General features: G+C 37.9%; 1 protein-coding gene across 6 annotated transcripts in view; it reads right to left on the bottom strand.

The window, feature by feature from the left end:
* Positions 1–15,144, bottom strand: part of LYPD6 (LY6/PLAUR domain containing 6) — a 107,053-nt gene that overhangs the window by 53,906 nt on the left and 38,003 nt on the right. Inside the window, exon 1 of one of the 6 annotated variants that reach the window (XM_056535353.1) lies at positions 7,437–7,523. The exons of the other annotated variants lie outside the window; for them this stretch is intronic. The gene's annotated coding sequence lies outside the window, so the exon portion shown is untranslated. Of the gene's footprint in view, positions 1–7,436; positions 7,524–15,144 lie in introns of those variants that run through there. 6 annotated transcript variants of the gene reach the window in all.

The following is a 15,144-nucleotide window of genomic DNA, read 5'->3' as shown; positions in this document are numbered from 1 at the left end:
TATGCTAGTATATAGACATCCACTCTCACAGACTGTAGAGAGTCCATAGGGACTCTAATAAATTACGTTGTGGTTGTGGCAAATAATTGAAAAAACACTTTGTAATTCCAAAGAGGAAGCACACCGTCGATAAGACACATAGCACCACTATGCACCTGTGTGGTTATCCTATACCTACACGGCCAGCGAGATAACAGGATAAACCAAAGCATAGTGGGGGGAGACACTGTGCGGCACACAGCCATGTACAACACTGCTACATTTCATTTATGAGAACCTATTCAAGTCCTAAGGAGTCGCTTTCATTCATAAATGAAATGTTTACTTACGTGGCTTCACTCTGTAATCTGCGAGAAGCTACCCTGTCATTTACTACAGCGAATACAAGTGATGGGTTTGTTGTGGTTTTTACCATATAATAAGCTTATTATGAGTATTATAGACTTGGACATACATACATTATTGCATTAGCTTTGAAAAAAAAATATATATATTATATTATTTATTTATGTATTTATTTCTTTATTTACTTGTTTATTTATTTATATCTTTATTTATTTATTTACTTATTCATTCATTTATTTATTTATTTGCTAAGCGGAAACAAAATATTTTCAATAAATCTTTATTTTATTTAAATATTTTTTAGTACATAAATAATTGACAAAAAAAAATAAGGGGTTGTTCAGATGGTTACACAAAAAAAATCAACTTTGTAATTATTGCAAAAACTTTAACTCCCAGCATGCCCAGACAAATTATTATTTATTTATATAATTACTTATTTATTTTTTATTTTTTATTTTTTTAAAAGGTAAGTGTAAACAAAATATTTTTAATAAATCTTTATTTTATTTAAATGTTTTAAGTAGATAAATCTTTGATAGAAAAATAAGGGTTGTTCAGAGAGAGGGTTACCAAAAAATAAATACATAAATAAACTTTCTAATTATGACAAAAACTTAAACTCCCACCAGTATGCCCGGACAAATTAATTATTATTATTATCATTATTATTATTATTATTATCATCATTATTAATAATAATAATTTTATTTTTTATTTATTTAATTGTTTATTTATTTTTTATTTTTTTAAAGCTAAGTGGAAACAAAATACTATTAATAAATCTTTATTTTATTTAAATTTATTTACAAAAAAAAATCAACTTTCTAATTATTGCAAAAACTTAAACTCCCAGAATACCTGGACAAATTAATTATCATTATTTATAATATTATTAATATTTTAATTATTTATTTAATAATTTATTATTTATTTTTTTAAAGCTAAGTGGAAACATAATACTATTAATAAATCTTTATTTTATTTAAATATTTTTAGTAGATAAATATTTGACGGGGAAAAAGCGTTGTTCAGAGGGTTACCAAAAATAAATAAATAAATAAATAAACTTTTTAATTATTGGAAAAATATGAAAAATCCTACATCATAATCCCTATAGATCTCATAGTTTTAACTAAATTTTTTTATTTTTTCCTGGCAACTTTTGGGATACTACCGAAACAGCAATAAACTAAATGACATGTCTACTAAGTAATCTGTATGGAGTCATTAAATCACATAATTTGCTATTAAAATTATGTTATTTCCTCGTCTTGATGCCTAGCTAGTTATACCTAACACAGTGGTCTTAAACTGGGGCCCTCCAGATGTTGCAAAACTTCAATTCCCAGGCATGTCCGGGCATGCTGGGAGTTGAAGTCTATCAACATCTGGAGGGCCCCAGTTTAAGACCACAGGTCTAACATATGCAAATATCAACGTATGATATTTCTTCATATACAATATCTACTTTACATTGAATGAGAGGAGATCCCTGTAAAGATACACACCCAAGTTTCAACATTTTTTCCTGAGGGGGAAAAGACAAACATAAAAAATGTAAAGGGCAAAGTACTAAAATTGTTGTGTCATTCAATTCAATTATCTCAACATCAATCTGTAATATACTTCAATTCACTGGTTGGACTTGATGGACGTATGTCTTTTTTCAACCATACTAACTATGTAACTATATTATTGTGTATTTATTGTGTTAGGTCATATAGTATCATATAGTTTATTTAAAGTATTAGATTTCAAGAGTCTTAAACCTTCAAAAATAAAACATAATCTTTAGCCTAAAAAATCTGACCATGAATAAAGAGGCTTAAAATTCAAACCATGACCATCAATTTTATTTACAACTTAATTTCCCCATAAGTTTTGTGTTCATTCTTCACTTCCAAGTCCAAGTGTTTTCAACTTTAATGCTGGATCTCATCCAAAATGTCTTTATACAACCCTGTAAAGCCTCATTCAGGATGGCCATCTACTCAGTTACATCGGGGAGGGGGGTATATCATCCTCTACACTGCATTCTCATCTGCTTCCAAACAACCGGTGTCCAGATATTCCCAAAATATACATCAATATTCTGTGATATCCTATCCGCTCAGCTTATTACATAGTCTATAATAGAAAAATTATATTTCTATCTGTCTATTTCTTTCTGTAGCTATTATCTATCTATCCATCGATAGATCTCATATCTATCTATCTCATATCTATCTATCTATCTATCTATCTATCTATCTCATATATATCTCAAATCTATCTACCTCATATCTATCTATCAATCTCATATCTATCTCATATCTATCTATCAATCATATTTATAATATCTATCTATCTATCTATCTCATATCTATCTCATATCTATCTATCTCATATCTATCTATCTATCTCATATCTACCTATCCATCTATCTATCTCATATCTATCTCATATCTATCTATCTATCTATCTATCTCATATCTACCTATCCATCTATCTCATATCTATCTCATATCTATCTATCTATCTCATATCTACCTATCTATCTCATATAGATAGTAGCTACATAAAAAGATAAGAAATAGATAGAAATAAGATAGATAGATAATAACTACATAGAAAGATAAGAATAAATAGATAGATACAAAAAAATGATCCTGGCAGCACTCCCATAAGCTGCAAATAGGTATTTTATTAACCCACATGGGTTAATAAAATACCTATTTGCACCTTATGGGAGTGCTGCCGGGATCATTTTTTTAAATTTATTTACATTCACGGTCTGCGATTGGGACTGTACCATTGCCTGCCTGCACCCTGCCTACTGTTCAATTGTACCTGGTTGTGCTGTCTCTGCCTACTTCTTCTTTAGATAGATAGATAGATAGATAGATATTGGATAGATAGATAGATAGATAGATAGATTTATAAGAAAGATAGATAGATATGAGATAGATAGATATGAGATAGATAGATAGATATTGGATAGATAGATAGATAGATTTATAAGAAAGATAGATAGATATGAGATAGATAGATAGATATCTATCATCTGCCTATTTCTTTCTTTCTATGTAGCCATTATCTTTCTCAACTCTATCTACAATATATCTCTATCTATCTATCATCTATCTATTTATCTATCTCATATCTATTTATCTCATATCTATCTATCTATCTCATATCTATCTATCTCATATCTATCTATCTCATATCTATCTATCTCATATCTATCTATCTCATATCTATCTATTTCTACTTTCACATTGCCCTTATGTCCCAGCAGTACATCAGCCATTGTAAAATGAGGGGAGTACTGTATAGCTATACTCCTCTAAAACAACGGACCCCATTATAATTCAATGGGAATCAATGGGATCCGGTGGTGCCCTTTGTGACCCGTCCCCATAAAGGCCGTTAAAGGCCAAAAAAAAAGAGCCTTACGGACGGGTAACAACGGCAGTGTGAAAATAGTGTGTAAATCTAAATATTTATCCCAACTGCATGTGTGTTAGGTATTAAATCAAACAAGTCTATATGGGGACCTTAAGGCCCCGTTCACACTACAGAATTGCCGCGGAATTTCCGGGCGGAATTCCGCGGTGTGAACTTTAACATTAGTGTGAACGGGTCTCCGCGAGACCCGTTCACACTGCGGAATTTCAGCGGCGGACATTTCCGGCGGTGAAAGTGTTCCGCGCAAAGAAAGAACATGTTCATTCTTTGCACGGATTCCGCGAGCACTGCATAGCCATCAATGGTGACGGCTCAGTGCCCCGCGGCCCTAGCACCGAAGTATCATCGGCGGTGGACGTCAGGCGTAATCTCCGCTCGCGGAATTCAGCCGCGAGAATTCCGTAGTGTGAACGGGGCCTAATATTAGTTACATACATTTAGGGGGCCCAACTTCTAAATACGATTGTACTATGGTTTCCTTTTGGCGGTCTATGATCCATTTAGACCCTATTTACAGTATATTACCAAGATCAGATCAGCTGACTGTTAGGCTGGGTTCACATCACTTTTTTGTCATACTGTTTTCAATCAGTTTTTCTAAAGAAAACCGTATGGTTAAAAAAAAAAACAGATGGAACTGTATGGGGAAAAGTAAACAGTATGCATTTTTAAACCGTATACTGTTTTTGAAAGTGCATGCGGTTCCGTCTGTTTTTTTTTTTTTTTTTAAATCCATAAGTTTTTGAAGATTTTGTCCATTTTTAATGGGAGGGGTGTTGAGTGGGGACTTTAGGATGCAAATGGAACCGTATACATGTGCGTTTCCCATTGACGTGCGTTTCACATTGCGTTTCCCATTGACGTCCATGTAAAAAAAAAACGTATGTGGTTGCAGTACGGTTTTTAAACCGGAGATAGCAAAACAGTATGGAAAAAACGTCATGTGAACCCAGCCTTGCCCAGATTTATACAAATTTTAGGATTCTTTCACAAATAATGGCCCTGTGAAATGATTTAGCCCTTAACAGAGATCTGTGAAATTAAAACCAAGTTTTCCAAAAATAACCCATAATAAATTTGCCAAATATTGGAATAAATAAATAAACAAATAATTAAAAATACACTATACCAGTGTAAAACACACAGCAAGAAACTTCTGAAACTTTTACCAGCTCGGCTATGATGAGGTTAAAGTAAACCAATATTCCGCAGACCTGAAGTGATCTATGGCAGGAATCCTAGTATCTACCTGAAGAAAATGAAATCTGTCATTGTCACTTGGCCCGTGGGCTGGTTGTATCCTGGGTTATGTGTTTGTCAGGTTGTGATGTATATTTGTAGTGTCAGAGATCTGACCGTGTGCTTTACATAACTTATCACAGAGAGACAGAAAGAAAAAAAAAAATTCAAAAGACACCGACCATATGTGACAACTATCTGCATTGTTCTCTGGGTTCCGGGTCACAAAAGTGTCTGACGTGCTGAAAATTATTTTCAGTGCTTCTTATTGGCTTCAAAATCATTTTAGAATATGCTTGTCTTATGCTGGACCTATTGATCCTTGCATTATAGGCCCATTATTGTCCCACTAGAACAGTGTATCCAAACCAGGGTGCCTCCTGCTGTTGCAAAACTACAATTCCAAGCATCCCCGGACATGCTGACTTTTTTTTTATAATGTGTATGGGAATGTTAGTGTAGCATGTGGTATGATGTATAGCGTAAGGCAGTGTTTTCCAACCAGTGTGCCTCCAGCTGTTGCAAAACTACAACTCCCAGCATGCCAGGCATGTGGAAGTTGTAGTTTTGCAACAGCTGGAGCCACACTGGTTGGAAAACACTACATTAGAACATCCTTTGGTCTTTTGGTGGCCCAGCCTAATCCGATCCTCACTACATTTTCTTTGGTCTTTTAGAAATGTCAGTGACCCCTGTAAATAAAGTTTTCCAGTGTTCTCCACATAACACAGGACCCGCCAATTCCAACAAGCTCCAAACTGTCATTTAGATTTCTTTCAGAATCTGTAGGATGTGGTCACTTAAACCCTGGTTTGTTCAACGCGGTTACATGGTGGTCAATTGTCATTATGAAGAGTAAAATACATCGTCAATGCTCCGCAGTCCGCACCCTCTCCAATTTTATTTTTCTTTATGTCTACAGCACTAATACAAACAGTTTACACAGATGCAAAATGTTTTAAAATTGTTTAAAAAACATTTTTTGGGGGGACTCCTTACTAATATTTGCTGCAGTCATATAGATTAGTATATACATAATAGGCAAAAATATGTCTGGAGAATCTCCCCAAGGAACATAAATCAAATGAGCATCCAGTCAAAATATTAGAAGGCTTGTTAACTTTTTTTCAGTCTACAGTATATCTGCCTTAAGCAGTAATATCTCCAAAACAACATAGTATCCTACATAATAAACTATCACTATTTTATAATATATAAACTAGCAAATTCCAAAGAGTGAACCCAAGTCAAAAAACAAAAGAGTTAGAACTGTGAGCTGCGATGTTTCCTACAGGCCGGAGAAGGTATATATAGTATATCATTCTGTATATAAACAGATTGTAAGTGTTATGATAACATGGTCATGGCTGGGTTACAATGCAAGGGGCCTGGTACGGTAGATTATAAGCCGCCAGGAAAACTGGAATACAAAGGGGCCACTCTACATGAGGGTACAAGGGGCCCAGTCATTAGGACCCATGTACATTAACATAGAAGGGACTCATATATTGTAATAGCAGGGACCTGAACATATGATTAATAGTGTTTTCTACATTAGAATTGGAAGAGCCTGTATATAACAACTGGGCCCCTTGCATTAAACTACAAAGAGCCCAATCAAAAGAATACAAAAACATGCACATTAAAATAAAAAAGGACTTGTCTATTGGAGTATTGGGTTCCTAGATAGAAGAATATAGGAAGGTCCACATAAAATTGGGGAACTTTTCATTTGAGTTCTAGGGACCCCTCACAATAAAACACAAAGGGCCCTTATATTAGCCCAAACTTAAAAGGACGTAGCCTGGCATTGAGCTAAAGCCAAGAAGCCAAACAAATATACACAAAGGAGACCAAATAACCCTAAAACCACCTTATGACTCATGGTGCCCATTCAACGTACCCCCTCCGCTAACAAGGCTGGCATAGCCGCCAGGACTTGTTTACCTTATTTATGACCCAACATCCTTGGTAAATAATCATGACGGTGGCACGAAACAACACGAGTGAGTGTTTGCTAAGAAAACTACTGAGTCAGCTTTAAATACTACAATAAACGTGACAATGATCGACAAACATCTATAATACGTCCAATAAATTGTCCAGATCAAAAGAACAAATTTTATGAGTTGGAAACCATTCTTGTGTCATCATCCCGGACGCCTTGACTATAGGAGCCATCAGTATGTCTAAGGCCTACCTGAGGGGCACAACTAGAAGGTGCTGACCCTAGGCAGTCTACACAACACGTCATAGGGTATTGTACAAGGAGACAGGTGAGAGCAGGTTACATGCCAAGTTCTGTGCTGACATCAACAGGTAGAAGACATTTCTAGAGAAGTTTCTTGTGAAGAAGAAGTCTCCAGCACAGACCTCCCCCTCCTGTGCCAATCCTCACCCACCTTAGTCCTTCATAGGCTGCTCCGTCATGATACAGTATCCAGCAGGAATGAATCCCCACACTGTGTATTGTGTATAGTGAGCTGTGCAGGGCTCAGAGCACTGAATACATTACACAGACACAACAAGGAGCCAGCAAAGAGCAGCCAGGCCCACCGCCCACAGGGAGGACCTAGCCCCACAACACACGGCCATTGGCGGAGGGACAATGTGGCTGCCCTGCCCTGTATGAGAGGAGGGGGACATCAATTTCATGTTCAACTGCAGGACACAGAGATAAACACCGCACAACTGTACACTCTGTTATATATACAAACATATATACATACATAAATAGGGCTACCTGGATGATATGTATTGTTGCTTTCCTAGTATGTTGTCTAAATCTCTTAGTAATCTATCTATCTCATATCTATCTATCTATTATCTATCTCCTATCTATCTATTATCTATCTCCTATCTATCTATTATCTATCTCCTATCTATCTATTATCTATCTCCTATCTATCTATTATCTATCTCCTATCTATCTATTATCTATCTCCTATCTATCTATTATCTATCTCCTATCTATCTATCTATCTATCTATCTCATATCTATCTATCTATCTAATATCTATCTATCTCATATCTATCTCATATCTATCTATCTATCTATCTATCTATCTCTCTCATATCTATATCTATCTATCTATCTATCTATCTATCTATCTCATATCTATCTATCACATATCTATATCTATCTATCTATCTCATATCTATCTATCTATCTATCTCATATCTATATCTATCTATCTCATATCTATCTATCACATATCTATATCTATCTATCTATCTCATATCTATCTATCTATCTATCTATCTCATATCTATCTATCTCATATCTATATATCTATCTATCTCATATCTATCTATCTATCTATCTATCTCATATCTATCTATCTATCTCATATATATCTATCTATCTCATATCTATCTATCTCATATCTATCTATCTATCTCATATCTATCTCATATCTATCTATCTCTCATATCTATCTATCTATCTATCTATCTATCTATCTATCTATCCCATATCTATCAATCTCACATCTATCTATCTCATATCTATCTATATCGATCTATCTATCTCATATCTATCTATCTATGTCATTTCTATCTCATATCTATCTATCTATCTCATATCTATATCTATCTATCTCATATCTATATCTATCTATCTATCTCATATCTATCTATCTCATATCTATCTATCTATCTATCTATCTCATATCTATCTATCTATCTATCTCTCTCATATCTATCTATCTATCTATCTATCTATCCCATATCTATCAATCTCACATCTATCTCATATCTATCTATATCGATCTATCTATCTCATATCTTTCTATCTATCTCATATCTATCTCATATCTATCTCTATCTATCTCATATCTATCTATCACATATCTATATCTATCTCATATCTATCTATAATATATCTATATCTATCTATCTATCTCATATCTATCTATCTATCTATCTATCATACATCGCAAACCTGACTTCATTTCTAGCAATTGGTTCTATTTCAAGTCTAATCCTTCATCTGTTCATATCATTTCAAAACATAGTCGGTGTCTACATTCGGCACATTTTGTGAAGGTATCCTATATTTTGAGCATGAGGGCTCAGTTGGGACTCCTGCTATACTAATACTACAATCTGTGTGTAGCCGCTCTATAATAGAATATGCGATTGTCCTCATTTAGATCAGTGTTATCCAAACAGTGTGACTCCAGCTGTTGCAAAACTACAACTCCCAGCATGCCCGGACAGCCGAAGGCTGTCCGGGCATGCTGAGAGTTGTAGTTTTGCAATGGCTGCAGACACACTGTTTAGAAAACACTTATTTAGAGAAGAGAGTCTGCTCTTTCCATCAGATTTGAAGGCGGATGCGATGCCAAATTTACAGGTAATGACTTATATTCCTGGGTGCAGTAATACAGGTTATTATGGGGCTGGGTGACCCCACCTCTATGAATGGAGCATCAGGCCATACACCGGTCGGTATTATCCCTTTGTACTCCCTCACTGCTTTGCATCTATCTATATTATCCTATGCATTCTCATATAATATAGTAGTCATTGTGGCCTTCAAACATCTGCAACATCTGCGCGACACCTCAGGACCTGTCTGGTTACCTCCTGTGTGTGTCTCCGGTGGCAGGTGAAGATGATGGAGCTGGAGTCACTGCAGGGCTCCTTATTCTGTATATGAATGAATAACTGACATATGGTGAGATGAGCAATTACTTCAGGTCCAGGTAGCAATAGCAACAAATCTTCCACTGACTAATTACCGCCCAAAACAGAAATGTCACACATTTTCAAGAAACAACCTACAATTTTTTTGAGATCGCCGCAAGTATTCATAAGAAATCTGAGTGACGCGGCACGAGTCCAGATCTGACCGGCCCATATTCCTAGCTAGAGTTGAGCTTATCTAACTTTCAGAAAGTGTTCGGTTATGTGCCGGCCAAGCAAGGAAAGAGTTAATTAGCACTGCTGAGTAGCGCTAGTTAACTCCTTGAGGGAAAAGGGTGTGTATTGATTATACAGTCATTTATATAGCCGTATAATGTATACAGTGAAGAGAGTGATACTTACCATCTGATCACTGGTCCGGGCCTCTTTTAGTGTATTCCTGCCTCTTGCGTTGATGTCACGAGGGGGCGGGGCTACACAGGAAAAGGCCTGGACCAGAGACGAGTTGGTAAGTATCACTCCCTTCACTGTTTACATTGTACACTGTATACAGCAAAATAGATGGCTATATATACTAATTAACTCCTTTCTTGCTGGGCTGAGCTATACTCGCGGCTGTCAGCTGCGAGCACAGCTCATCCCCAAAATTGCTAGGTTTGACCGAGCCGATACTGAAAATGTTTAAAGGTTTGTTGTGCCGTCATCCCTGTTGCTGTTGCATTAGTTGCAGATTGATCTCTCTCCCACCAAGCGATCGCTCCACCCATTGAAACAGACAGGCTCCCTGTCATCAGCTGACTAGTGAGTCAGGTCTCGACCGCATTGCAAGCTGGGAAAAATCCGAGACAGCAGTCATTTTGTATGCTGATAAAAATAAAAATTGGGGTGAAAATCACATAAGAATTGTGAGAAAACCGTAACACACCGGTACAGACACTATATTATGAACTACACTAACTTTACAGCTCCTGTAGCATAGTCGAATAAAAAAATTCCCGGAATACCCCTTTAAGTTTTAATAATTAGTGTGACACATGTTATATAGAGGCTTCTTTGACCCTTAAGGGTCAATCTTTTGTATATTATATTACCTCTACATGCGTCATTGGGCTGTAAAGGAAGTTTATTTGTGATCACTGGGACCCTTTATGATCTCCAAAAAGAGTGCATACTGTGGACACCATGCGCTCCATTTATTTGTATGGGTGCGCTGGATATGCCCAAATACTTTACTGAGGTATCTCCGGCACTCCCATAGAACTGAATGGCGTGTGTTCCGGGGCCCTGTGCTGGAGATTGCAGGGGGTTTTACTGGACACCCCCTTTAATGCCTGTTTTCTATGTCTTCATATTGTAGCTCTGCTCTGCCATTTACTGCACAGAAGGCAGAAGCTGTGTTCATGGATCACTACACGTCTCATATGTACATTATGGCATTGTTATCTCATTGTTCCACCAGTCACACCCATCAGTGTCTGGGATATTATTAGCTTTCAATGCAAACACGGCATCTGTGGCAAGCAACAGCACTATCATCATTTATACAACTGGTTGTCCCATTTATGAAAAGTTATATGGAGAATAGAAAAAGGTAATGGACAAAAAAATATTTTTTAAACCAGCATCAAAGAAGAACTGATAGGCGCAGGATCAGCAGTGTAGAGAACCTTCCAGAAGACAACCAGAAATAAATAAAAACACAAGATCAGCTACTGCAACTTGGTTTTTAGGCTACTGAAATTGTATATACATTCATCATTGAGACTCTTGAAATTTGCATTAGATTGAAGTGCAATGCCATCGATTATTGATACTCATATTACCCTATGAGGGTTTCTCGTGCCCACAGTTTCAGCATGACATTGGTGTTGGTATGAAATTCCATGAACACATGACCCCCACAATTTAAAGGGTCCCTGTCATTTTTAGAAACTTTCCTCCATGTGACAGCCTATGTGATTCCTAACATACTTGTGTTATAGCCTGGGGGAGTAGGGTATACGGGGTGTAGCAGTGCAGTGACTAAAGGGTGTCTGGTTAACCCTTGCTATTCGTGACGCCAGGGTGAGGGGTTCCTCTGTAATGCTAGTTCTACCGCCACCCTCCCCAAGAGCGATAGGGAGGTAGAGAATAATTGAATGTCCACAACCGGAGAGTTTGCTGAAAACAGTTGGAACTTTTATTGAAGATTTTATGCAAGCTTTATAACCGGAACAGTCTCTATACATGCACATTCTCTTGGAGATTGACAAAGGTTGGGACCACAGTGCTCTCTTCTGACACCTCTGTCCGTGTCAGGAACTGTCCAGAGTAGGAGAAAATCCCCATAGCAAACCTATCCTGCTCTGGACAGTTCCTGACATGGACAGAGGTGTCAGCAGAGAGCACTGTGTTCAGACTGGAAAGAACTACACAACTTCCTCTGGAGCATACAGCAGCTGATAAGTACTGGAAGGATTAAGATCATTAAATAGAAATAATGTATTAATCTGTATCATATTCTGGCACCAGTTGATTTTATAAAAAAATTTTTCCACTGGAGTACCCCTTTATGGTTAGTCTTTTGCAGTGGTTATAAGGAATTTATGAACTGAGACTTTCTATAAAAAGTTACAATTTGTTATGCAAACACCTCCAAAAAGTCGCACAAATACACTTCCCTGCGACCATTTAATAAATTTGCTACTTCTACACATTACCAGCACACAAAATACTCACCTACACCTACAATGATGAATTCCCCCCTCCATGTGTGATGTCCCAGTACGGGATGTAGTCCCGTACAGTACCTAGGCCCTGTCATGTTGAGACCCTCTGTGTCCTAGGGGCCCTCCTGCAGCGTCTCCCCCATAGTGTTATATGTATTAGGTATAAAGGACCTTTGAGTTAGTCACATGATAACGTGGTCACATGTTCTATTCACATGTTTTGTTACCCAGAAAGCACCAGCTAACCATGTGACCTGCAGCTTGACCTATGGGCTCCTTGCTCAGCCCCCTTTATAAGAGGGGGAGGTATTACAATCTCGCTCTTCTACCACGCTTTCTGCTGAGGTCAAGTCCAGTCCAGACATCTCAGGGCCAGTGTCCAGCACATCTGGAAGCCTCAAGACTAGGTCAAGTCATCTATGTCTGCTGTCACCATCTTTAGTCAAGTCTATTATAGTCAGCGTGACTCTCCTAAAGTCTGTCAAGTCACTGCAAGTCCCAGCAAGCTGCGAGGTCTCTTGTGTTACTGGCCACCTCTCTGGCATCCTGGCCCAGCTGTAAAGACTGTACCATGTGTCTACCTACCATTAACCCTAACCTGGTCTTGGACTCTTCTTTGCCCTGCCTAACTAGGACTAGCGTTGCTACCGTTCGGGTGGTAAACCGCGCCCTGGTGTCACAAACATTTAGGGGTTAATACCAACTGCCCCTGGGCTATAACATCTGCCCCATACACCTCACCTTCCCACCCCGTGGCTCACCACACATGTTTCTGGAAAGTTTGGAGTTCGTATTAGTTGTCGGTATCTAAGAATTGGAGACACACCCTGAAAAACCCCTGGATTCTGCCAAGTGCAACCGAAAATCTGTCATCTGAAAACCATTGTGTCAGAACTGATGAACCAGGCTCGGGAATAGTTTGTTGTTGTTGCTGCTTCAGGATGAGCGCAGATATGTTTGGGTTCACCTGTGAAACAGACAGACGCGTGCCCTCCCCAACGTGATAGATGAGAGGTGATGTCATAACACGGCTAGTGAGAAACATGGAGCCATCCCTTTATTATATTTCTATGTTTGACAAATGACATCTATAAAAAAAAGCTGTGGAATAAGAGACGCGCAAAGCGCAGCGTGTAAGAAATGCCCTGCATATGTATATAGGATACCCCCAACCGGAGACACATGGATTAGAAATATTGCATATGATCCCCCTTAAAGGGGTACTCCGGTGGAAAACATTTTTTTTTTTAAATCAACTGTTGCCAGAAAGTTAAACAGATTTGTAAATGACTTCTATTAAAAAATCTTTACCCTTCCAGTACCTTTTAGCAGCTGTATGCTACAGAGGAAATTCTTTTCTTTTTGAATTTCTTTTTTTGCCTTGTCCACAGTGCTCTCTGCTGACACCTCTGTCCGTATCAGGAACTGTCCAGAGCAGCATAGGTTTGCTATGGGGATTTTCTTCTGCTCTGGACAGTTCCTGATACAGGCATCAGGTGTCAGCAGAGAGCACTGTGGACAAGACAAAAAAGAAATTCAAAAAGAAAAGAATTTCCTCTTTAGCATACAGCTGCTAATAAGTCCTGGAAGGGTAAAGATTTTTTAATACAAGTCATTTACAAATCTGTCTAACTTTCTGGCACCAGTTTATTTTATTTTTTTTAAATTATGTTTTCCCCCGGAGTACCCCTTTAAAATAAATACAGACCCCACACCAGACCACATTACAAAGAAAGATCCCAGGCCTAAAAATATAGTGCAACACACATTGCGTTGCTCTCTTTTGCCATGTACCCATGAGTGCACCTGATATACTAAATAAGTCCTGGAAGCGTTAATGGTGAGTGCTGTTGTCTTCAATAGCCTATCTGAATAGGAGACTGTTCACGTGCATAAGGCTGCATTCACACCACGATCGCAGCCTACGGATGCCGGATCCGGCTGGGGGAGGAGAAAACAGGGCGCTCCCGTACCCCAGCCAGACCGGTGCTGAAATCCATTTACCTTAATGAGCCTACTGGAGTCAAACAGTGACTCCGGTTGGCTCATTTCTGGCCCATATCAGGTTTTAGGTCCGGTCACAAAACCGGATCAGGGCAGAAGTGAGCCGACCTGAGTCACTGTTTGACTCCAGTAGGCTCATTAAAGTAAATGGATTTCAGCACCGGTCTGGCTAAGGTACGGGAGCGCCCGACTTTCTCCTCCCCCAGCCGAATCCGGCAACTGTAGGCTGCAATCGTGGAGTGAATGCAGCCTAACAGAGCACCACTACCATAGGCAATAACACAGTGACTGAACCTATCAACTGGCTCTAGAAAGTTAAACAGATTTGTAAACTACTTCTATTAAAAAATCTTAAACCTTTCAGTACTTTTTAGCTGCTGAAGTTGAGTTGTGTTTTTCTGTCTAAGTGCTCTCTGATGACACGTTTCTCGGGAACTGTCCAAAGTAGAAGCAAATCCCCATAGCAAACCTCTTCCACTCTGTGCAGTTCCCGAGACAAGCAGATGTGTCAGCAGAGAGCACTATGGCCAGACAGAAAAGAACAAGTCAACTTCATCAGCTGATAGTTATTGGAAGGATTAAGATTTTTTAATAGAAGTAATTTACAAATCTGTTTAACTTTCTGGAGCCAGTTGATTATATATATATATATATATATATATATATATATATATATATATACACAATATTTTTTTTTTTTTACTGGAATACCCCTTTAAAGGAGTGCAGGGTTAATTTTTCCACAGCA

Source organism: Hyla sarda, chromosome 8 (assembly GCF_029499605.1).
Source record: "Hyla sarda isolate aHylSar1 chromosome 8, aHylSar1.hap1, whole genome shotgun sequence".
NCBI lineage: Eukaryota > Metazoa > Chordata > Amphibia > Anura > Hylidae > Hyla > Hyla sarda.
Note: the sequence above shows the minus strand (reverse complement) of the source record. Positions and strands in the feature narration are given on the sequence as shown.